Raw genomic sequence first — 25,142 nt, forward strand, 5'->3', positions numbered from 1 at the left:
TGTATGAGTTTGTAGCAGGAAGAGTGTCTATTTGCCTTCACACAAGCAAGGTAATATATCTGACATAAAGCAGTAATTGACAAGCAGTGAAAATCAGTTTTTTGTTTTGTTTGTTTTTTCCTGACAGTCTTGGCTGGACACAGATCATAGTTGTGAAGAGTCTTCAGTGAAAATGGAATGTCAAGTAATCTTTCTCTCATAAAAGATACGTGTTTTGTTTTGTTTACTTTTGTTTTAAGGGAAAATATGAAGGTCTGTAATGAAGTTTTGTTGTTTTTATTGTCTGTCTCTTTTTTGTGTGTGTGTTAGGTTTCTTCAGAATAATCCAAATTTACGAGTCTACGAAAACATAAAGTAGGTGGTAAAGAATGAGTCATAAAATGAATTAGAGAAATGAATAACCCTTCCTGATAGCAAATCTGATGTTGTCTTCTGCTGCACACAAGCTATTGTCACTCAGTAGTTAGTTACCACATCTTATCTGCCAACAATTCAAAATAGGTACTCATGTATGAAAAAAGAAAATGAAGGCAGGACACTTAAAATATTCCTCTAGGAAAATATGAAATGTTGAAATAATATTTGTTTTAGTGTAAAACACCTCTTCTCTACAACCTCACATTCATAATTGTTTTTCATAAGAGTGAATAATATTCAGTTGTAAACTTGGGGAACACTTAATTTGTCTGGAATGTATTGTAACTCCTGGAATTAAAATAACACACATTTACCTAATTGGCAGTCATATGAAAGGCAAGCACATAATAGGAATGGGGGGAGTCATATTACAAAATGTATTTTCAAATTTCAGTACACTTCAACCAGAACTGTGACCATTACTTTTAATTTAGGTAGTCCCCTTTTCACCTAAGTTACAGCATTTTATTTCATTTGCTCCTGAGACGGAACAGATCATTAAGCAACAGTACTGCTCTTGATTTCGATATCTATGCCAGACAGTTGCACAGCGGAAATCAAAATCAGGTCCTGCACACTTTAATACAATTAATTTTCACATCTCAATTCTAGCTGATTTTAAGATGTAAGCTAAATCTTTTAGGAAATACATTTCTTTCTTGTCTTCTGGAGAGGACCATGAATTTTCTGTGAACTGGCTTGTACCAGTCTCCAGGTGAAAGCAGGGTATCTAAAACAAGACAGATCACTGTTCCAAGTAACTGCATCAGTTGTGCAATAAGCAACTTGGAGCCTGTGTTACAAAACTGTTCTCCGTGCTTACATAAAACATGATTCTTAAATTCTTTTGTAATTGAATTGCTCAGTTCTGAAGAAAATTGAAAAAAATCTTTATTTTTTTCTACTAAAAAGCTGCTGAAGGTAATGCTTTGTGATTTGTTGGTAGGTTTGTAATGTTTTACATATAAAAGGACTTCTCCAGCCATTATTTAAAATATGAATTTGAAAATTCACTAATATTTATATGGGCCCATTATGTTCCATTTCAGTGCACTTCATCCGTTCTTCAATTAATTAACTTTATTTGTTCTCAGTTCTTCCTTTGTGAGAAAGGTGTTCTGACTTAAATCACATCAGAGAACAGCATTGCACCAAGAGCACTCCCATCCCCTAGGGCTCCCCAACCAGTCCCAGGGCCTCAGGCCCCATTTCAGCCACCTGGGCTCCCTCCACCACACCCACTGCCCCTGACCCCACATAAGCCCCAGGGCCTTCAGCCCCTGCCCCAGTGAGGCTGCATCAGGGCTGGTCTCCAGCTTCCCAGCACCCTTCCTGGCCATGGGCCCCTATGAGCAGGGCCCACTTAGGGGCGTGTGTCCTGACTTGGCCTTAGGCCCCTCTGAGCAGGGCTCACTCAGGGGCACGTGTCCTGACCTGGCCTTAGCCTGTCCCTATCCCAGGGGTTATATGGTACCCGAGGCTGGCACTGCCCCAGTGGCTGCCTGGCTCCTGGCTGGAGCAGTGGGATGAGTTCTGGCTGGGGAGAAGCCCTTTATCCAGCTGTCCTGTGGGAACCCCCTGTGGCTTCTGGCAGCCAGCCCTAGGACACTTACTAGCCTTTGCAGCTTCCCGACAGCCAGATCCATCCATGGTAAGTATACAAGGCACTGCATTTCTATTTTTCCTTTTATAGTGTCTGTTCCTTCCACTTTAGAAAAAAAGACAAACAAAAAAAAAAAAACAACACACAATGTTTATGCTGTCATGGCGTCATAATAATCTTTATTACTTTTTCTATGGAATCTATTGATCTGTTTTTCAGTCCTAACTATGAAGATCCTCAACAACATATATGAGAATTAATTCTAAAGAAACAATAAAAATACAGGAGTATGAATTAATTAATGAAATCTGCAAATACAATGATATAAAAAGCTCTTACTGAAACTGCAGGTAGTGTGAGGGAAGGCAGCAGGAAGGGTGGGTGGATGAGTGGGTGGGAGGAGAGATTACTGCAGAATCAGTAAATAGTAAAAGAAGCAATGAAATCAGAAGGTACAAACATTAACATTTTAGGATATACTTGACTTTATTTACAGCCAATAAATATAATCTTCTCCGAAGTATAATAAGATTATGGTTACCATTATTATTTATTGATTTCTACACATACATATATTAGTAAAAGAAAAAATATTTTCAGAGAGCTGCACTGAATTTACACTAAAGATATAAGCTATACCAGCTCACAGGACTGCAGTATCCTCAGTCTGAGGTTTAGAACATGCAGAAGCTGCATTCAGGATCTAAAAAATAATAATAAAAAAGTAGCCCATTAATTCCTTAAGAGGAAATTGGCCATTAGTATTACATATAACTAGCAAAAGTAGAAGAATATAAGTATATATCAGCACATAATTTCTCTTTTTTTTTAATATTTTACGAGGATTTATCACTTATCTTCATATTATTCACTGACACTAAACTTTTTTCACACTTGTTGTCAGAGCAGGAATAGGTTAAGACGTTACTTTAAAAGATGCAGTGTCCTCATGCTATGTGTTTCTTATTTTATGTTCGAATGTGTAATGTAGAAAGTGTATTTGTTAATTTGATTACTTGAGATCCTTTCATTGCGTAAAAATTTCACATGGAAGGATCATGAAAAAAGCAAACCACAGAAAAATTCTCCTGTAAAGATTTCCCCTTGCCTTGCAAATCCCTGTGAATTCTAAGAAACACATTCATAACTCATTTACCAAAACTTTAGATTCTTCTGAGAATTCTCCCTGGTGCAGGATCAGTACAGGGATCTCATTCTCATAAAAAACATAGTTCTCTTTTTTCTCTCAACAGCTGAGGAAATTTAAAGATCCTTTCTTACTAATATAGTACCACTTTCTGTATCTCTGAAGTTAACTTACATGTACTGTTTGCTGGAACAGTCAGAATATCCCAGTTACCCATCACTATTCCCCCATATACATTCTCAAACCTGAGTACCAATCTGTGATTTTTCTAGCTTCCTTTGTTAGGCAGATGTATTAAATGAAACACCTTATACTCAATTCTGTGGGATTTTCACAGATTTATTGTTTACTCTGTTACCTTTTTCTCCTTCTCTGTGTCAGCGGAAACAGGCCATGATTATTAATGAGCATTTGTTTATAACAGCTAGCTTTATCTTGGCTCCTTGGAAGATAATCCCTTAGAAATATTAAGGGAAAATCATATAACTGAAAAATCATTCTTGCATTAAGTTTTACTTCTGATCTTTTTCTTTATTTCCAATTGGATTTATTTTTCATTGGTCTAGGACCATGTTCACTGCATTCAGCTTTGTCAGTTAGTCCTCCCACGTATCCAAATGTAAGAGTGCCATACTGCTCATCATACATCACCAGTTTACTTCTTAGTCTTTTAAATTGTTTCTTGTGAACATGGGGTTTTATTTTCTTTCTCTCATTTTTTTCCCCTCTTTTTGTCTCTATACACTCAGGAGAAACTTATGCTGTTTCTTCTAGTAGCAGCTATTTTTTACTTAAGCACATTTGCTATTCACATAACTGTTCATATCTCTAAACCAGTTGAGAGTAAGAAAAATGAGACATTACATGACAGAGTTATGTTGAAAAGAAGGCACTCTAGGGTAGTTATTTCAGGTTTTAAACCATGACTAAGAAAGATGCTATGATGACAGCAGAGTTCAAAATAATGTCAGCAGCAAGATGTGAAATGGCTCATGAGGCTTTTTGGGCATCAAGTCTGACAGAAGATCTCCTGCTGGGAGTGAAGGAGCAGCCTGAAGGCATCGGAAATCAGGGTCATTGTTCAGACAGCAGGCTAATAACAGATATGTTCATATACTTGAACAAACATTGACCTCTGGAAGACTGAAAACAAAACAAACAAACAAGAAAAGAACAAAGATATGCATGCAAAAATGTGGGTCCTAAGTGGAAATTGAAGTAACGTGAAGAAAACTTAGTAGTTGTTTTTTTTTTTTTTTTTTTGGGGGGTGGGGGGGGTGGGAATGTCATTAGTTTCTTTCTAGGTGGTCTGATCTCCAAAGAAACAGGCAAAAGGTGTATTTTCCTATGTCCAGTGGTCTGCTTTGATGCCATGAACACAATTGGCATTTCCTGGGTGTCTGGAATGGGTCGTAACTGTCCTGGTATCCGGAGGTACTTTTGGGTCTGCATTTCTGGAATACTTTTGTTGTTGGGAGCAAGAGGAGAAGACAAGGAGGAAACAGTGAGGGGACAGTGCAGCGTTCAGGCTGATTGAAATCCTGGACAGTATGAGCCAGTTACTTTTGAAAAGTGTGTGAAAAAAATTATATTAAGCAATACCTGGTAGAATCATGGCTTAGTCTGGAAGATTAAAGCTAATGAGTTTACCTAACTATGGAATTTTAAAAAAGAAAAGAACACTTTCTTCATTGCCTATGAAATGAAGTTTAGCATATTATATCAATAGCAAAAATATTCCTAGTAAGATGTCATATACGCTTTAGATGGTCCTGTTTGGCTGCAAAACTGTATTGTAGGCTACAAAACATCTCTGGATCTATAGCCTTCCTTGCTGTTTTGCTGTTGGGCTAGATTTTCATTCATTATTGTTTCTCCTGTTCCATCCTATTTGATGAAAGAATCTCACCTACCCTAGTAACAAATACAGTTGCCTTTTTTTTCACTAGGCTCTACCTTCTGGTATGAATCAAAAGCTTCTCATTTCTTCACTTAAAAAATGACTGAAACTTATAGTTCAAGATGAAATATTGCAGTGACATATATATGCCAAAGTGCATGTTTCACACAACTTTTGTAAACAGGATTAACAAGATCTAAAAGACAAATCCATAAACAACATTGAGTTCAGATTTGAGAATACATTAAGGGATGGACGTCTTGTGACTATAAGAGGCTTCCAATTTGAGCTATTTTTAATTAGCTTTGCAGTATGCAAAAGGGAAGCTATTTCTAACACACAATCACAGTAGACATAAATCTTTTCATAAATCTTTTCAGTGAAACAAGACTATAGTGCTGAGGAAACTATCCATCTTTATGGATGTATATCATATTTGCAGTTTTCAGAAAATTCCCAAATACCATATGAATATTTTATAATGATGTTTAGCATTGAGTACCCGACCCAACCTTATAAATGACTCTTCTGTATAATTAGCACATTAGTCACTCTGTAAGATTGAGTCTGATGAATTATTCAAAAACAGTTCTGCGGAGCTGCTGGTTGAGGGCCCTATGTGAGGGCACTTTAAAACTCTCCAGTTAAACCTTGAAGTAATAAGGAGGCAAAGAGATGTATTTGAAAGAAGAAAAACACTAACATTTTCCTTCTAAATGCTTTTCATATGGCAGTCAAAAGAAGGATACATGCAGGAAAAGAAAATTAAGACAAAAAATTTATCTTAAGGAAGAAAAATATATATAGTGTGTGTGTGTATATATATATATATGAAAACACAGAAACATCTTTGTAACCTTCAGTGGAACACAGTAAATGTTTGAGAACAGCTGTATGAAGTTATATTATGTAGCCGAATAGGTGAACTCTGTTACTAATTGTCAATTTAATTAACAAATGTATCTCTTCACAAGCTGTTTGTATTATGTTGATTTTTCAAAAATTTTGAATGTTTAGAAACAAATTTTAGTTTGTAGATTGTCTATTGTTTCATACTGCTTCCTGCTTTTATTTATCATTATCATTTGAGTAACTGGTCAGATCAGTCATGTGGTATTGTTTACTGTTTGATTGATGGTAACTGGCAAAGAGAGGGTGAGTAGGATAAAGTCATTAATTTAGGAAGAGTGACATATGGTTGTGTAGTAAGGAATTAAAAGGACACTCAAAACTTTCTTAACTCCTTGACTAAATTACTTGATTGGCCTATAGCTGCTAGAAAACCTGTGCTGTTAAAACAGGCTTAGGAGAAACAGTGTTCACTTTGAATAGCAATCACCAATCTACAGGTCATTTATTAACTGAATCTATACCATGAGGCTTCTATTGAGGCCTTTCTCTCATAGGTTACCTCCAATGGTATTTCAAAGGCAGAGCATCACCTCAAATTTGTTAGGCATCACCCTAGGCACCTGCATGGAACTGGGAGCTGAAATCAGGTGAGCACAGAAGGAATAAAGCCATCAGCCATTTGAGGCCAAAAGAAAGAGAATGTCTTGCTGTTGTCAACCTAAACCAGTAGAAAAGTAGGGATGCCAGAGTGTGAGGAGAGCCTGACTCTAGTAAGAACACATCTTAGTCACAGTAATAGTCCAAAACTAGAGGTTTTTTTTGTTTTTAATGATATTATAGCTTGGTGATAGGAAACTATGCTATGGTCTTAGTTCTATTTGTTTCTAGAATGCAGAATAATGATGATATTGGTTCCTTCAGAACACAAAAAGAGCTTGATTTTGATGATGTTGTCCCACTTTTAATTAAGGTCTGTATATGTGTTGCAATGTATCAAGTTTCTGATCTTGGTTTCTTAAGAATACATGTCTTTATACAGTCTCTGATGCTTTACATGACTGAGCATTGGTGACACCACATTGGAGCACTGTGTCCAGTTCTGGGCTCCCTGGTACAAGAGAGACATGTACCTACTGGAGAGAGTACAGTGAAGGGCCACTATGATGATGAAGGAATTGGAGCATCTCTCATGAGGAAAGCCTGAGAGAGCTGTGACTGTTTAACTTGGAGAAGGCTCGTGGGGTTCTTATCAAGATCTCACAAAGAGTGAAGGGAAGGATCTTATGAAGGGAGGGTGTATGGAAGACAGAGCCAGGATATTTTCAGTGGTGTCCATTGCCTCTTGTTCTGTTACTGGACACCAACTGATATACAAGAGGTTCTGTCTGAATATAACAGGAAACACTTTTTTGCAGTGAGGGTTGCTGAACAGTGGCACAAGTTGATCAGAGAAGTTGTGGAGTCTCCAACCTTGAAAATCCCCATGCAGAGCTTTCTCAACAAGTTCTTTTGGCTACTGATGAAATGTGTACATTCTACTAATGTAGTTCCTTTATCATTTGTTTCCAAAAAAAAAAAGTAATGAAAAAATCTTTGATAGATGCATTTTCCCTTCTCCCTTTTTCCAGAAAAATAGATGGGAAGTTCCCACATGTGATTATTGCATAACAGAGCACAAATTTCAAAGTTTGGAGCCAGACTTCAGCTTGGTAGGATGTTTATGCAACATTCCAATCTGGTTTGTGTGGTCATGACTCCCTCTAGTGATGTCTACACAGTCTACCATATTCTCATACCAAATGGTTTTTTGAAATAAATGCTCCATGCTTTTTGTACTCATTGAGCTCCATAGTGACTATATGTCATGCTTTATTCCCATATAAGTTTTAGCCCTAGGGAGCTGAAATAATCAGTAGGACAATGTGGTGACGTCAGATGTTAGAAAACTTTGAAAGTGAACTATGGAGAAAAAAAATGATCCAGAAAGAAGCAAATAACCTTAAAATTCCTTTTAACTCTTTCTAACATACAAGAAAATTGCAAATAACTGCTGTGGTACTATTAGAATTAAAATGCCAGAGTATACAGAATATCAATTGGAGAGCTGAATTTAATTGAACTCTAGGCAATGCTCAGTCACTGAAGAGTTCTGTAAATCCTTGTTCTGGTCATAAATGTCCTGTACTTGTTACGGATGGGTGTTTTTCTGTGAATCTGATTTTCTGCTGTCTAGTGGAGTGCAGCTATAGCTGCTTTGTTTGTTGTCAGCACTCGGGTGTTCCAATGAATGGTAACCTGCAAACCAATTTGTAGCCCCAGGGAAAGAAAAATAAGAATTTAATTCCTTTATCCCTGACTCTTCATACCATATGTGTGACCCTTAATTGCATTTACAGGATCTTATTCTGAATGAATAGATACATCCTAAAACACAGATGTGCCAACAGAATAATACAACATTTCAAGAGTTCTGTTGGTAAAATGAAATACAACTGCATTTCTCTTTTCACCAAAATACTCTGTATCAGAACAAGGTCACTTTGTCAGTTTAACTTCAATTTCAGAATTGTATGAAAACAATAATAACGCTTTCTATAATCTCAGTTGTAAGACTTCATTTTTTATTAATCAGTACCAAATTAAAGTAGAACTCTAAAACAACCAAATACTCTCCAGTGAATTACAATACAACACCCCTGAGTGATACTTCAGGACAAAAGAACTTCTCCACTGAGAGCAGTGTTATAAATACGGACAGTAGATAAGTGATTAAGATTAGAATATTAAGTAGTCTTATTGTTCCTCCACTGCATTTCTCCTTATCTCCACCTTGAGGATGGTATTACACACACTAAATCTGCTTAATGGGTGATCAATATTCTTTCAGCTCTAAAATAGAATGAGTCACAAGGACCTCTTTCAGGTGAGGAGCATTGCATATTCTTTACAGACCAAGCTTGTGAAATAGGAACACTATGAAATATATACTCAGTACCCAAAAAGTAATGCTAAATATCTCTTTAGAAAATGATTTCAGCTTTCTTTGGAAACATGTAAACATATCTGAAAAAGAAGAACCCAGTAAGTTAAAGTTCACCTGAGGCAGATTATTTTACATGCTAAATCTGACTTTCCAGTTCAAAAATGTAGTAATTAAACTGCAATAGATATGTATAATTTTATTTTGTTACAGAAAATGTGTTTTATCCTTGGCCTGTTACTGTTTCTTTCTTCAATTTACACAAAGTAAGAAAGGATACTAGCCATTTTGTTTTGGTTCCCTTGTTATAATTAACAATGTTAGGAAGATAAATGGTTTTCCTATTTTACATCCTTCTGAAACTGACTGCGTGAGAAGTAGGCACAATCCTCTATTCTATTTGTGACCACTACCAAAACTCTGAGAAGAACAGAGGTTTTTTTCTTTCTAATGGATAGACATGCATATCCATAGCATCTTCAATTTCATCATGTTCTGGAAGAGACTAAGTAAAATTCCCAAGCTACCAGACACTGTCACAGAACATTCTTCCAGGATTTCTCTCTTGTTACAGTAGGAAAACATTAGTTTGGTACAATTGCGTTAATGACACATAGGGAACTCATTTTCTCTTCCTTTTTACTTTATTTACTGATTTATGCATTCTTATAATCTTGAAGGTTGTTAGCAGAAGAGCTGCAATATTTTATATCACAAGAGAAATAAAGTAGTCTTTGATTGGGTCATATCTATACATTTACCATGGGGTCAAAAGATTTTGGGAAATCTTCAGCAAATGATAATGAGGGTGATGGGGAAGAGACTCAAGAACTGTGATGTAGGTGAGGACTTTGCTGAAAACTTGCAAAGTTCTAGTTGATCTACATAGGGAGATAGAGAATTCAAAAGTCTTTGTGCATTCTGAATGTCTTGTATCTGTCAAGCCCAAGTGCTAAATCTTGTGTCTATAAATTAGTGCCATGAGATGTCACCTCAGAAAGGAGGACAGAACAAGGTAATTATGTTTGTAATTCATTCTGGTTTGATGGCTCACTTCTTACTATCTTACTTTGTTGTTTACTTGAAGTAATTGTTGGGATAAAATGGGTAAAGTTTAAATGCGTTGTAGGCTCAATGCAAATGGTGAGGCTTTTAATTCTTCAGACATACTACTTCATAAATGAGCAAAATGAAGCTGCTTTTGAATTTAAATATATAAATTCATCCTGTAAAGATGAGAAGAGATGTTCATAGTATAAATCAGCCTAAGAAAGGGTAATACACAGGTTACTAAACTACAAGGCTCTGCATATACCCAAAAAAGATCCAAAGGTATGAGTAAAAAGCTGAAGACATTGGAAATCTGTCATGCACCCTGTAGCATTTCCAGTAGGTTATATTTTTCTGGGCGAGATTCTAGTTCTTTCGTGACTAGAATAAATCTGGATTAATGGGAGGACAGTGAAGAACAACACAATAATTCAATAACTCTTTCATTCTGTGGGAGTGTGGCCATAGCGGTCAGCAAGCCCCATGGCTGGTGATAATATTGAACTCTTAACAATGAGGCCATGAGGAATGTAAAGAATTTAAAAGGAACAAAGAAGGGTGATTTGGGAGATGCCTTGCTGTCTCGGACTGCTTGTTCTCCAGTCCTTAAGACATGGAAGTTGCTGGGTGTTTGCGGTTGCCGGGCAAAGTTGTTTGACCAATGAATAGTTAGTGGAAAAGTACTGTTTTAGAGCTAATGGTATAAGAAGGGAGGCTGTCCTCAATAAGAGAGAGTTGAAGTTATGCCATCAATAAAGTAGTAGCAGTTACTGATCCTAAAACAACCCTGGTGTCCGTGTGGTCTTTATGCCACAAATGGCACCTGAACAGGGGCCTGAAGAAAATGAACAGGGACATGAAGAACATTATGCCACACATTCAAAGTTTTAAAACAAACACAAGTTCTCATTTCATATTCTCATTAAAATCATGTCCTAAATTTTCTGTCTTAAATTTTTAATTTTTAATTCATGTGTTAAAGTGCAGAAGATGATGTGGTGGTGGTGGTCTTATTTTGATCTAATTTTTAGTTCAACTGTGATGTCTCACAACATACTAATACGTACATCCTGAACTGGAAGGGACCCACAAGGATCATGAAACCCAACTCCTGTCTCCACATAGGACCACCCAAAAAAATCAGACCAGTTGTCTGAGAGCATTGTCCAAATGCTTTTTGACTCTGACAGACAGTGCCATGATCGCTTCCCTGGGGAGCCTGTTCCAGTGTCCAAAACCCTCTCAATGGAAAGTCTTTTCCAAAAATCCATCCTGAACCTCTTCCGTTGAAGCTCCATGATGTTCCTTCAGGCCCTCTTGCTGTCTCCAGAGAGCAGAGCTCAGCTCCTGCCCCTCTGTTCCCCTAGTGAGGAAGCTGTAGGCTGCCATGAGGCCTCCCCTCAGTCTCCTCTTCTCTAGGCTGAACAAACCAAGTGACTTCAGCTGCTCCTCATAGATGTAGTCTTCTAAACCTTTCACCATCTTCATAGCCCTCCTTTGGATGCTTTCCAATAGTTTTATGCCCTTCTTATGCTCTGGTGTGCAAAACTGCACAAAGTGCTCAAGTGCTGCCATGCCAGCCCAGAGCAAAGCAGGACAATCCCTTCCCTCAACCAGCTAGCAATGCTGTGCTCGATACACCCCAGGGTACAGTTGGCTGTTTTGTCTGTCAGGGCACACTGCTGGCTCATATTCAACTTGTTGTCGACCGAAACCCTCAAATTGCTTTCTGAGGGGCTGCCCTCCAGCCTCTCATCCACCAGTCTGTATATTCAGGGTTGCCCCCTCCCAGGTGCAGTCTGGCACTTCCGCTTGGTAAACATATTGTTGGTGATTGTCCCACGCTCTGTTTTGCCAAGATCTCTCTGCAAAGCCTCTCTACCTTCAAGGGAGTCAACAACTCCTCCCAACTTAGTGTTGTCCACAAAGTTACTAAGTATACCTTCAAGTCCTGCATCCAAGTCAATTATGAAAACATTGAAGAGAAATGGCCCTAAAATGGAACCCTAGGGAACCCCAGTATGTTGTCGGATAGTAGAATTGCCTGCCACATTAGCAACAAGTCAACCAATCAGGTCACTTTAAAATAAATAAGTAACGTGCATGCTTAAAAATAATCCTTCCATTAAAAGGGAAAAAGTTTCTGTATTGACAGAAAATATCATGTTCTGATGAGATTTATTGGTCAGTTGCATGAAATCATGCAACCATTAGTCTGTGGACCAACATAACGTTTGTATTGAAGAATATATGAATTTGTCATCAATTTACTGAAACGAGGAAAAAAATATGTGATTTTAGTATCAATGTCAGATCTTCAAGGCCAGCTATATACTTCCTGCTATGTTCTTTTATTTTATGCATGCTTTGTGTATATGACACAAGACTCTATAACAATGCTGTCCCTATTTTACGGCAATTGAAATAAGGAAAAAAGCACTTCTGCTTTAGTATTACAGCTAGTGATAAGAAAGACAGAAATACTATTCCAGTACCCTGACTGTAATCTTTGTTTTGTTCATGATATTATTTAGCAAGGGTGAGAAATTACTATGACGAGCTGAAAATGAGAACTCATGTGATGAGAGACTGGAGGTTTTTTGGTTTTGTTTGTTCAAATTAATCAGTCCAGCGAAAGGTAAGGTGTGCTTTCTAAAAATACGTGATTGAAAGTGACTGGGAATAGATATTAAGGGAAATGATTCAGTGGAAATAAAAGCTACATAATTCACATGAAACAAGTGATTTTTAAAGAAAATAAAGGCATAAAATTATATAAAGTCCTGCTGAGATACACAGAGACTTCCCAGAATTTGAAGTCTCTGCTCTATGTATATACTAAACACAGTGCCAAAGTAGTTCATGCATCTTCCAGTGGTGCTAAAGTCATAAAATTAAGCCATTCTCAGGATTTATGTTGATGTTAGTTGACCCAGATCCAAATAGCTAACTATTTTTAATGGAGAGTCCATTACAGCCAGGTGATGCAGTATTCTGTGAGCAGAAGGATGAAGAAATAGTGTACTTTAACCTCTGTAGTGCAATAAAAAAGTCAGATTTGTTGTATGTTTTGATAATTCTCATATGTATATAGAGATATGGGGGTAAATGAGCATGGAGTATATATATGCACAGGAACGACTTTAAATGATTTAATTTATAGAAGAAATCACAGAATTACAGAGTGGTTTGTGTTGGAAGCAACCTCTAAAGATCATCTAGTCCAGCCCCTCGCTGCCATGGGCAAGGGCATCTTACACTAGATCAGGTTACCCAAAGTCCCATATAACCTGATTTTGAAGATTTCCAGGAATGGGACATTCACAGTTTCTCTGTGCAACCTGTTCCAGTGCCTCACCACCTGCATCATGAAAAAAAAAAATCTTTAAAAACCTCTAAGTGTTATTCTGATAGCACTGACACAGTATAGCTTTATTGTTTCTCATCAAATTAAGTTCCTCTGAGATGAAGTACCTTTACTCACTAGATATTGAAGACGTCTTTCATGAACCTTGAATACAAACATTATTTCCTTACCACCCTAATGATTCTGTCCAAACATGACATCAAGATACGTTAATATCAGAAGTTCATTTCATTGCTATTATTTCTTGTATACTTCCATTACAAGCTGCTCTATAGTCCTAACTAGATTGTTAACATCATCTTGCTTTTGCAAGTACATCAAACTACTACCTGCACCTGTATTCCAAGTTGTCATAAGTTGGAATTTCCACATATTATAGCGCCTGTCACTTTTTATTGACAAGTAATTAAACATTTCCGTTGTTGTTCTAATCCCGTGAAAACAGAAAGTTATCAGCTCTAACAGAGGGGTTCATTCCATCATATCATAGTTAAGAAACATGTTTAATGTTTGCAATTTTATGGTTGCTATTTTTTTTACAAGACTCCATTGTAACAAGAAAGGTTATTTTTTCTTGTTTCAGTCAGCCCAGTCTGTCAGGTATACATATAACACATCTCATATATTTTTGGTCTGTCATGTGCATTCTACCTTAGTACTGACTGCACTCCTGATGCCTTGTAGGACTGTCCCTACAAGAACATACTGATTATTCCCATTACTTGGTCCAGGGCATCCAGTAATGCCCGGATAACTTTTGTTCAAAATAGTTTACAGCTTCTCTGCATATACTATCCTTTCTCAAACAAATGTGTTCATGCCAAAACAAAACAAAAAAAAAATTGTAAATGTGTGTTTTAAAATGCTGTTTCAAATGTCATTCTACAGTAAATTTTTCTCAAGGCTAGATTTATACTTTGTCTTTTCCATAATGGTTTAAAGCAAGCTATCTGAAGCAACATTAAACTGAACTTTTGAAGAAGAGTTACAGTGTGTTGAAAGTTCCTGAGTTTTTCTAAGAGACTTCCTGGCCTCAAAAATTTTGATGAAAGAAACTCTTCTACATTATTGGTATTTTTTTGTTTGTTTGTTTGCTTGTTTAAACTATAGGAATATCAGAGCATAGGGAAAACAGTGGTAATATGGTTCATCTTGAGTGTAGGCTTTGTTTTGGACAGTGAAACACAAGTCAGCAACATAGATAATTTTACTAGTGCTGAAGTGGGTTATTTGGCTACTTATAGTGATCATGATATACGTGCAGGTACCCCCTCTTTGTGGCAGTCTATTTCATTGTCTTTGTCACCAGTTTAGATTCTTATACATTTAATTGAAAAATTGTTGATTTTTCTTGTGGAGACTATCATTCTTACCATGGAGTGGTATTTCATCTTGCTACATGTTATGGCTAGCAGCCAGTAGTGCTTTATTATGTCAAATGCTGATGGAGGTCTACAAACGTGGTATCCTTTCTACCATCAAGAAGCAGTGTGATGTTTATCATCAGACCAATACACAGCTTCGCTACAGAATTCAATTTGTTTTGCAATAAGATGCTTTATAGCAAATGGTGATAGGTGTTTTAACTAGTTGGTAAAGTTTATATAGAAAGTAGAATGAAGAAATGAAACATACATCTGATTATATATCGTACACTGAGCTGCAGTTAGGTAGTAGGGTAAAACTGATCTTGCAGTTTTTGACGCAGAGCTTCTGAGGACATAGGTAATTCATTTTTCCCTCGCAAACTTGCAGACATCAGTGAGGGACAGGAGTCTAGGTTAAAGCAAATCTTCCTGGTAACAGTTCTAAGTCTCAAGAATAAGAAACAAGACAAGATATGGTGTTTCAATCAAATCACTTTATCAAAAACAGATTCAAGACAATGGACAATCAATTCTGTGACTTTTAGCTTGGCAACACATCCATATTTCTGCTTTGTTACCAGAAAAAATCAAATCCATGTGTTTTTTGTATGAATTGTATGGAGGTTATACAGAGCAGCTGACTGACATCTGTGGACAGCTGAAGCTAGGGAGGAGGGGGATGGTTTGTGTGAGGGCAGTTGAACAATATTCAACTCATTAATCTACTGATTTCATAGTACTTCAATAACCATATTTCATTTTTACTGTGTTGCTGTAGAATTTCTACTACCATGGACTTCCGTGGCCATTTTTATCATCTCAGTGCACTCCTCAATTACATGCTATGTGTGCTTTATTATTTTTGCTGCATCTGTAACTTCAGCTCATTCATTCATTTTCTGTAATTCCAATGATCCTATCAGGATAATTCTGTTCACTGATCAAGTGTTTTATTTTTATTCCCCTTAATTCTGTCTTAAAATATTAATCCAAGGCTTATTTTTTGCTATACTTGATTACTACAAATGCACATTCATTTTTTTATCCAAACCACAAAATTATTGATTTTCTTTTATCTTTCCTGTTATACAGTTCCTGCTAGCATAGTGAATTACAAACACAGGATATACTTTTAGCAGGTGTTTTATGTGCCTTTGCTTGAATTGTTATTGTCAACCGGTTATGTAGTTTATGTAGTATTGTCAACCTGCTTATGTAGTTTACTATATGTTTATTAATTACTGACTAAAGAAAGTTGTGTTGTAAAACCCCATTTCTACACAGCAATGTGGAAATTATACCTCTGATTGTTCTATTGAATTGGATTATCCCCTTGTTTACACACTAATATTTCCATAAAGACTGTCCAGGATTCCGCTAGTGTTATAAATGACCTCTCTTCACCACTTTAGAGATGCTGAACTTGTAGGACATAAGAGCACACAGCTCACATATCTTCCTTCCGTAGTTCTTGTCCTAGAACATGACCACAACAATTATCTTACTAAATCAGCCCAAATACAGCTGAATGTAAATCTGATGCTGAGAAATTCTCCTAAGAACTGCTTATACCCCAAAGGTTTGCTATTATACATCACTTTTTTTTGTTCACAGAGTACATAGTTTCTTTTCACTATGGAGGCTTTCTAAAGGATTTGGTAATCTGGAAAATGAGGATCCAGGAGAAAGAAGTCAGAAAGGAAACCTTATGGTCATTTAAAGTTTTCCATGATTTATCAAGCATAATGTTGCTCGAAAACAAATCAGATAACGCTGTTATCTAGTACCATTTTAGATGACCTAATGTTTACTATTCAACTGATTCTCCCAAAAGGTGCATGGCTGATTTTTGTCATGTGCCATATCTACCCTATCCAATATGATTGAACATATTAGGCCTTCTAAAATGGCACTAGATGCTTGCTTTCAGGCATTAAGTAGCTCTGTAGGGACCATACCAGTTCTGCACTTTTCAAGGAGAAACATTACTCCATTTCTTTCTTATTCTCTTTTCATAAAAAGAGGTGTCATTGCTTTACACATGATGTCAAAGAGAGGGAGAATAACCTTAAAGATATTTAGAAAATGTTTAATATATTAAAAAAAATTATTTACTTTCACTTGTAACTTTACAAAGAATATTGCTAGGAAAATTTTACTTGCAATTTTTGACTTGACCAAAATCAGGGCAGTCAAGAAACCAAGGGAATTCTGTTCCTGGTACTTCTGAAAGCTGGTTTTGCAGTTGAGAAGATCTATTGGAATTTGAACAAGCACAGATATTTCTCAGTGTTTCCTTTAATGAATTCCTGATGAGTTTCTAGTGTTTTTTTGTTTTGTTTTGTTTTTTACTTTACACCAACGATGACGTCTTCTTTTCACGATCTCCTTTGATTTCAGTTGCCTTTTCTGCTGTACATACAAAAAAGCCAAAAAAAAAAAAAATGTAGAAAAGAAAAAGTGAAAATCTGACAGACTTCGACATTTGGATCAACGTCTCTATTAACATGGGCTGATAATCATTCTTTCAAGAGACAAAGGTATGTTGTACCACCTGAATTTCTAGTTCCAGAAAAATGGAATAAGGACTGTGTGCCATATGTTTCCCCGATACAGATCTATATCTTTTTCATACAGAAAAAAAAAAAAAACACCACTTTTTTGAGTACTCACTGAGAATGGTGAATATATTTGTTTACCTTTCAGCTCCCTAAAGGGTGTAGGATTACTTCAGTGTACATGTTGCATATTAGTGTGGCCTATAAGACCTTCAAATACTTACAGAAATTTCTGTTAAAATATATTTTTTGGTTATTTTCTGAATGCAATTGATAAAACAACCTATTCAGCTCTGAGACAACTAATAAAATGCATCCCTCCAGAGCAATATACTTTGCTGGCACAGCTGGATATTTGATAACCCAGGGAGCTGAAAGATTATGTTTGTTTGAAATTAATGTTTGCCTAGTTTTATAGCACTACTTTGTAAAAAGTATAATTTAGCATATGGAATTTTGGGGGAAAATATGCATGGTTGCAGTAAAAAAAAAAAAATTTCAGAACAAAATTCTGTCTTAGGGACACATTTTACTTTTGTTACTTTTATTTGCTCTTCCATTCCACAGAAGTAGAAGTTCAAATATACACCTGAGGCACTGGAGAAATAAAATAAATAAATAAAAGTAAGAAAGTCTCAAACGATTCTATTTTTTTCCTGTCTCAGGAATATGACAAAGTTGTCATTGCTCACTTTAAAAAAAATCTGAAGGTCTCAGATACTAGTGCTGAAGGCTGCTGAATTCTACATTATTTTTGGACCACGCAAGATAATCAAAGCATAGCTTAAATTCTGTTCTGATGCTTCCCTCTCCTCAGTTCATGAACCTATCAACAAAATTATCCAGAAACATTTTTTGAGATTAAGTTCATTTTGATAAGCAGTGATGAATCAAAATCCTTTCAGGGTACTAATGTGACACTAATAGTGTTGAAGAGCCAAATTATATGAGAAGATTTGTAAAGTGTTGGACTTAAGGAAAACTCTTCTCCTGTGCACTTTGTTCTTTCAAAAGCTTTGTGTGTCAGTGGAATTCTAAATATCTTTAAAATTCTGCAACAGCTCCTGAGAAGAGTTAGTACTTTTTTTTTTCATCTCCATTCTGTGACCCTCTACATAAGCATAATTGAATTAGTCTACATCAAGCAGCTATCAATGGTAAAAAACAATACATTAAAAAAAATCACCTAAAAATAATGTTTTTCAACCAGCTGTTAAATCAAGTAATGTATTTGTTTTATTGCACATTTGCATAATAGGGCAAACTAGAAACACTCTGTAACAGATGTGCTAGTGTCAGGGAGATTTGATTACTGGCTTCTATTATTAATCACTGCACAAATCTTAAATGATTTGTTTCTACAGTTTGATCAATTTACATCAGAGTACTTGCATTTATGCACAAAATGTAGAGATAAAACATCTGTTCACACCTTTACTAGAAGCACTGATTTTTTTTAATAGGGTTGAAGGTTTGTGTTGAGCAAGACGCAAGAGACTGACAACTTTTGAAAAGAAGATTCCGCTGTTTCTAATGAGAATAATTCATACCTGAAAGACAGTCCATGTTGGCAGAAATATATGTATTATGCTTAGTTTGACTTGAAAAAATTGGAAAATTCACGGATTTTTTTTCCTAACTTTATCAAAACTTTGTGGCCAGTTGAAATAGAGACATTTTTATAATACCTCTTTTTTATACGAGCAATTACTGAGATGGTTTGGAAGATGATAATGGATGTTTTTATCATTAAGGATATAGAATTTTATACTGAGTTTCTTCTAACTTAGAAATTTACTGCCTCTAAATTACTAGCTATAGTTTACATCAGTAGTTTATTTGACTACACACACTTTAAAAGTCATTCCAAAATGAGTATGAAAGTCATTCCAAAATGATTGTTTTTCAGTAATTCTTAATTAAATATGAGACATGAGTGTTTCAACTATAAGTTAAAATAACAAATACAGTATTTTATGAAGTAAATTAAGGCTTTAATAACTCCCAAGGAGGCAAAAGGATGTATATGCAGCATAGGCAAAGCACAACCTATGAACTGTAGTATCTATGTAATTTTAATACATTTCAGGAAAGCCCTGTAACCATAAAATCATAAAATAGCATAGAGTTTTTCTTTCGAAGTGTCAGATTTTAAAACTATTTGTAATTGTCTCATTCATGCATCTGAATTACTGGCTTGACTTGCAATGCTAGCTGGTTTTTTGGTGTAGGTGAAGTCCTAGATGGTGTAAATCTTAGCTGACATAAAACCTGCATTGTCTGTTGTATACTGCATCCTTTTTGCCATCAAAGAATAGAGTTGTCATGTTCACATTCAAAAAGGAAAATACCTAGAAGATATAATCAGGAGATAGCTAGGTTTCTAATTCCATAGCACTTCTAGGATCAAAGGAAAGATACAGCTATCTCCTCATGGTCTTGGGTGCTCTAGGAAGTCCTAGGTTGCACACGGCATCTATTGCTATCTGACTGCATAGGGGCTCTTCTTCACTTGCTTCCACAGAGTTTGGGTGGCTTCTGAACAGCAGTCACCTCACAACCAGCACAGAATATGGTTCTGTGGCCTGAAGTTTAAATTAATTTGTACCAGCTAACGACATTTGAAACACAGAATCACAGGATTGCCAAGGCTGTAAGGGACCTCTGAAGATCATCTAGTCCAAACCCCCTGCCAAGCAGGGTCACCTAGAGAACATTGTGCAGGATGGCATCCAGGCAGGTTTTGAGTATCTCCAGAGAAGGAGACTCCACAACCTCTCTGGGCAACCTGTGCCCGTGCTCTGTCACCCTCACAATAAAGAAGTGCCCTCTCATATTCAGCCAGAACTTCCTGTGCTTCAGTTTGTGCCCGTTGCCTCTTGTCCTGTCACTGGGCACAACTGAAAAGAGACTGGCTCCATCCCCTTGACACCCTCCCCTCAGATAAATACTAGGTACGTGCTATATTCCATCAGGGAAAAGTTAATGTCTGAAAATATCAAAAGAGGAGTCTCTTCTGTCATATTGATGATCCTCATACATTGAAGAGATCTGAAAAAGGGACTTAGAATTCTTCTCCAGGAAATCAATGGATCTATTCAGTATTTTTGTTTTTTATACATCACATAGGACAACCAGGTACAATAAGAGATAAGAGGGTTAAGGAGTGGTATTCTCATTTCAGAATACAGGATTTCAGATATCACATAGGATTAATACTTTATAGGATTGCACAAATTTTATAATATCATGCCTCAAAAATTAAAAAAATGCATATTTTCCATTCATTCCCTATTAAATTTGACAAATATTTTGGTGTCATAATAGTCATGAATATTTTGTTTGCAAGCTAGAAATACTGTCTTGTGCTTGTCCACATACATATAATTTAATACATACCTGTTGAAAATATTAGAATATTTTTTCTCCATTTTTAATTTTTAGTATTGAAACTGTTGTTTTTTACAATGAGTTTGAGGTGTAGTTCTCAATTCTAAGTGTAAGTATTCAGTAAGTGTACATTTTCTTTTTAGTGTCTTCTTTTAAAATGCATTGTTATCTAAAATCTTCAGTTTTATCAAGCATTAAAAATAAACTTCCAATAGAAAAAACATTCATTTTGAAGTTCCATGATGGTAGCTAGCTTTTTGCAAAGTACATTCACAGCTTTCTGTGATTGAAAAAAAAAAAAAGAACAAAAAAAACCCACACACAGCCAAACAAAAATATACAGGAGCAGATGGAAATACAAGAAAAGGCTTATAAGTCAGGGTTATGAGTGATTCAGTGATTCCAATGTGAGCTAAAGGACAAAAAGCAAAAAAAATGTCTAACAGAGTAAGACGATAATACAATTCAGACAACAAACTTAACTCTATTACAGATACATAACCATCTCGAAAGTCATTAACACAGTTGCCTGAGGTATCTGCCAAGGAGCCAGATGTCACTCCTCCATAACTTAGCATCTTAAGATTGTCATTTAATATGAAGGAGAAGGAAACATTGTGTTTAGATGCAACAAATAGAAAGCCTAGCCTCAGCAGGATTTTCAGTTTGTTTTATAAAATCATAAAATGTAGATTTGCAAGGCCATCTTATGCTCTGGGCATATAGTTGCATTATATTCAACTAAAAATGTTATTTTTTTGAGAATATTTTGCAGCCATTCAGAGATTTTAAGCTCAGAAAAGATGAGTAGGATCATTTGATTTCATCTGCCATATAGCACGGGCCACAGAATGTCAACGATTAATTCTATCACTGAAGGGAAGGGTTATTATTAGCTATACAAACTTTTTTTTTTTTGGCATACATTCAGTGTAGGCGTAAGAATATTTATGCAGTATGATGCACTTAAATGAACAGTTGTTGTTTTTAAATAATGGTTCTAAATGTGCCAGGAAGAAGAAAAAAATTGTGATAGGATTTACCAGGGAAAATGATTTATAGGAAAACCATTAATTTACTATAAAAGAGTAAGAAAAACTTAAACTTTGCAAGCATAAACATAGGATTTCATAGAAGATGTTAAGCTAGTGTGACCTCACCCCTAAAATGGAGAAAATATCTGTGTGAGTGAAGCGGGATCGCTTAGGATATAAGATCAGAAAGATCTCATAGACATGAAAAAAAAGGTAATATCTCTTCACTGCCCAAATACAAAACAGCAACAACAAAAAAAACCCACAACCCTCCATAGTTTATCCCTGAATCCTGATCACTTTTGTATTATGTATAGCATTTAAGATATTTTATTTTCAAGCTTTGTTCTGGAGCAAATCAGCTTTTTTTTTTTTTTTTGACACAATATATGAGTGTGATTCTGGGGCTTTACTCTAGGTACTGATCGCTTCAGGGTATTGCACAAAATTTACACCAGCTTTGGTTCTCTTGTATCTATGGACTCGTATCTGTAAACACTCCCTCATGCTTTCATGTTACATCACAAATCATGCAACATGTACTCTCAGATCATGTGATAACACCACCAAACTGACAAGCTGTGACAAATCCTTCATTTTATTCATTCTATAAGAAAGGACATCGGGCATTGTTGTAAGCTACCAGACCTCTTTATAATTGTGCAGGTCTTGGGGGCGTTGGAATTAAATAGGGATCTTGATGCTTTAGGTTCCAAAACAGAAAGCTAACCTCCAAATTAACCCTAACATAAATCAAATATGGGGAGCCAACTCCAATACAAATATATTTACATACATACATATATATATGTATGCTCTACATTGTCACCAGCTTCTTCTCAGCTCTTTGGGCAGGCCCTGCAGCATTCAGCAATAATCTAGGTTTACCACTTTTTACATTTCAAAAGATAATTTCTCTTTGCCCTAACTTTGAAGGCATACCAGAATAAACTGGTAAATTGGTATTTTGAAGCTCTGGATTCCCAACCTATAACAGTAACACTAAACCTAATCATAACCTATATAGGATTAGATACAGAAAACAAACAAACAAAAAACAGCTATGCCAAACAAATGACAAAAGATAACAGCTTATATCAGGAAGAAGGCTGTTGTCAGCTGAAGGCAAGGATTAATATTCTCTGTTCTTCTGCTGTTGAGTCTTTAACTATAATATAAGGTTAGAGTTTGGGATTAGTGTTTATAATTTATACCTATCTGCCTGGTTTATTGCTTGATGCTATATAGCCCCTGATATAGGAAGGTATCAGGTATTGATTGGCATTGAGAACTTCTGTTATTCCTTTTAATGGTGATGTATATCTACCAGTTAAAGTTAAGACAGGGGCAAGCAGGCAAGAAGAGGGTGCATACTGTTTTGTTTAAAGCCAATGACTTCTTTTCTTCCTTCAGTTGGTCTTCTGGGTTCAAGCTGGGGAAAATATGAAGTCTTGAAAATCCAAATTTTTTAAATCCAAATTTTTTCTGAATGTTCAAAGAATTGGAAAATAGGAAGGAGAGGGGAAGAGGGACTTCTGCCGGGCCTTATTTATAACATCTAATGTGCACTTTTGGTTATATGTAGATTTATTTATTTTTTAATGTAACAGTTTTGTAGAATTTGATTTTTTGGTAGTCAGTAGTTCTCATGTTGCAGACATTGATTCTATGCCATTGTTCAGGCATAAAAGCAGTATAAATTGCAAACACCGTGTTCTGATTTGTAATTATTCTTCATCATCATGATACAGATTTTAAAAAGTTCTCTATTTGCTTGGATTTTGAATTTACCTTCTTTTAGCTCAAATGCAACTAGTCAGGTTTCATTTATAGAAAGGAAGGAAATGCCCACATTCTACTAATTTATAATGGTTATTGAATGGTATTTGATGCCTTTTGAAATCCCATCACATATCATAATTATAGAATAGCTATATTATTTTTTCCTTTTTGTATATCTGAAACTATTTAACCAATATGCTACAATAGATTTGCCTTTTTCCTCCTCTGTAAATTAATGAATAATTTGTTTGCACTGTTCAATTAGCTTTGTTCAATTTTTTTCTGAAGCATTATTTCTCAGGCTGAAAGCTTCCATACTTGGTAATAGCCTGGAAGTAATTGTTTTGTTGTTGTAATCTCTGAAATATGTGAATAGTTCTTATGGAATTAAGAGGATTTGGTGAGAATAGAGAGGGAGGAGTAGAAAGAGATGGGCAGGGGTGGGGACAGGAAGGAATCATTTCCAGTTGACCATTTTAAAATAAGAAATGTGTTGCTGATTTGTAAATAACCCCATGTTTAAAGGAATAGTTTTGTCATATAAACACTGTAACTCCACATCCTGTGGACAGACTGGTATATCCTATGTCGTCATTAAGTAAATTTCAGTGTATTCTTCTTGACTTAGCATTTGTGTGTAGTAAAATATATAACAGATTCTTTGTATATATGGCAGAAATCTTTCTGACCTAAAAGATTTTTTTCAAGTTGAGGAGATGGCTGTACTGCTTGTCACATTTAACTACTATTACTGTTCCTAGTTCTTTGAGATGGCATGGAGAAGGTCACCACCCTGTGAGTGAATGGCTGTCTAGGGGACAGGCACCACAAGCCCTAGAGGCTTCCTATGGGAACTTGTCTGAGGACAAACTGGGAAATTAAATCAGTGGGCCTAGGCTAGAATCAGACCTGTAAACCATAACTGGGCTCAGACATGGCCCTGTGATCGCAACACAGCTCTGTAGGCAGATCCAAGCTAACGCTGGGAAGATCATCACCTAGGTCAGGTTCAGGGAATACAGCATGGCTGGGTCCACAGAGGACAAGGAGGTACCTTCAGCTGCCCTGTAACTGAGCTGGTCCCCAGGTAGGGCTGCTAAATCCTAGGAGGGAACGAGGATGCACTGCCCTAAGAAAGAAATGCCATCTAATGCAAGAGGAGAATTTGAGTCTTCTAATTCAAGTTAATGTACAGCTTGATGGTTAGAAGACTCTGGGCAAGTCAAAGGTTTTAACTGTCAGAGGTACAGGAATGAAAAATCTGAAGTCTGTACTAATTACATGAAGTGTAGAGACATACAAGATTTAAAACATCCATCCTCAGTGTTTCTGTAGTAGCAAGGTTAGGCAGCCCTTTACTTAAAGCACTGTTTGCAGTGACCATCTTTTGTCTAGTCCTCATCTATTATATGGACTGTGACAGAAATAGGACTGTATAAAAGAAGATACATTTTGTACAATGGATCTGATAAGGTATACGACTACTCTTTGGCATTTTATATTTCATAGTCAAGAAAAGGCAACTTTTGAAGTTTCAAGAATCCACAGTAATTGTAGATAGACTCTTCTGGTTAGCAGTGGCATAGGCTGAAAATGACAATCTGACAGGGTCTTTTATTTGTTACCCTATCACATCCTGTGATTTTGTTCTATATATTATACTTGAAAATACTGAAAGTTAAGTGTGTGAAAAAC

General features: G+C 36.1%; 2 long non-coding RNA genes across 3 annotated transcripts in view; one reads left to right on the plus strand and one right to left on the minus strand.

Annotated features, from left to right (window-relative positions):
- The window catches only part of LOC308195691, a 767,404-nt gene that overhangs the window by 702,763 nt on the left and 39,499 nt on the right, over nt 1–25,142 (minus strand). The window lies entirely within an intron of this gene.
- LOC308195690 lies at nt 1,252–22,156 on the plus strand. The gene is made up of 3 exons (XR_013951736.1): nt 1,252–2,068; nt 17,084–17,223; nt 18,705–22,156. It is a non-coding gene; the product is annotated as an uncharacterized lncRNA (long non-coding RNA).

Source organism: Anser brachyrhynchus, assembly GCF_964034855.1.
Source record: "Anser brachyrhynchus genome assembly, chromosome: 5".
In the NCBI taxonomy this organism is placed as follows: Eukaryota; Metazoa; Chordata; class Aves; order Anseriformes; family Anatidae; genus Anser; species Anser brachyrhynchus.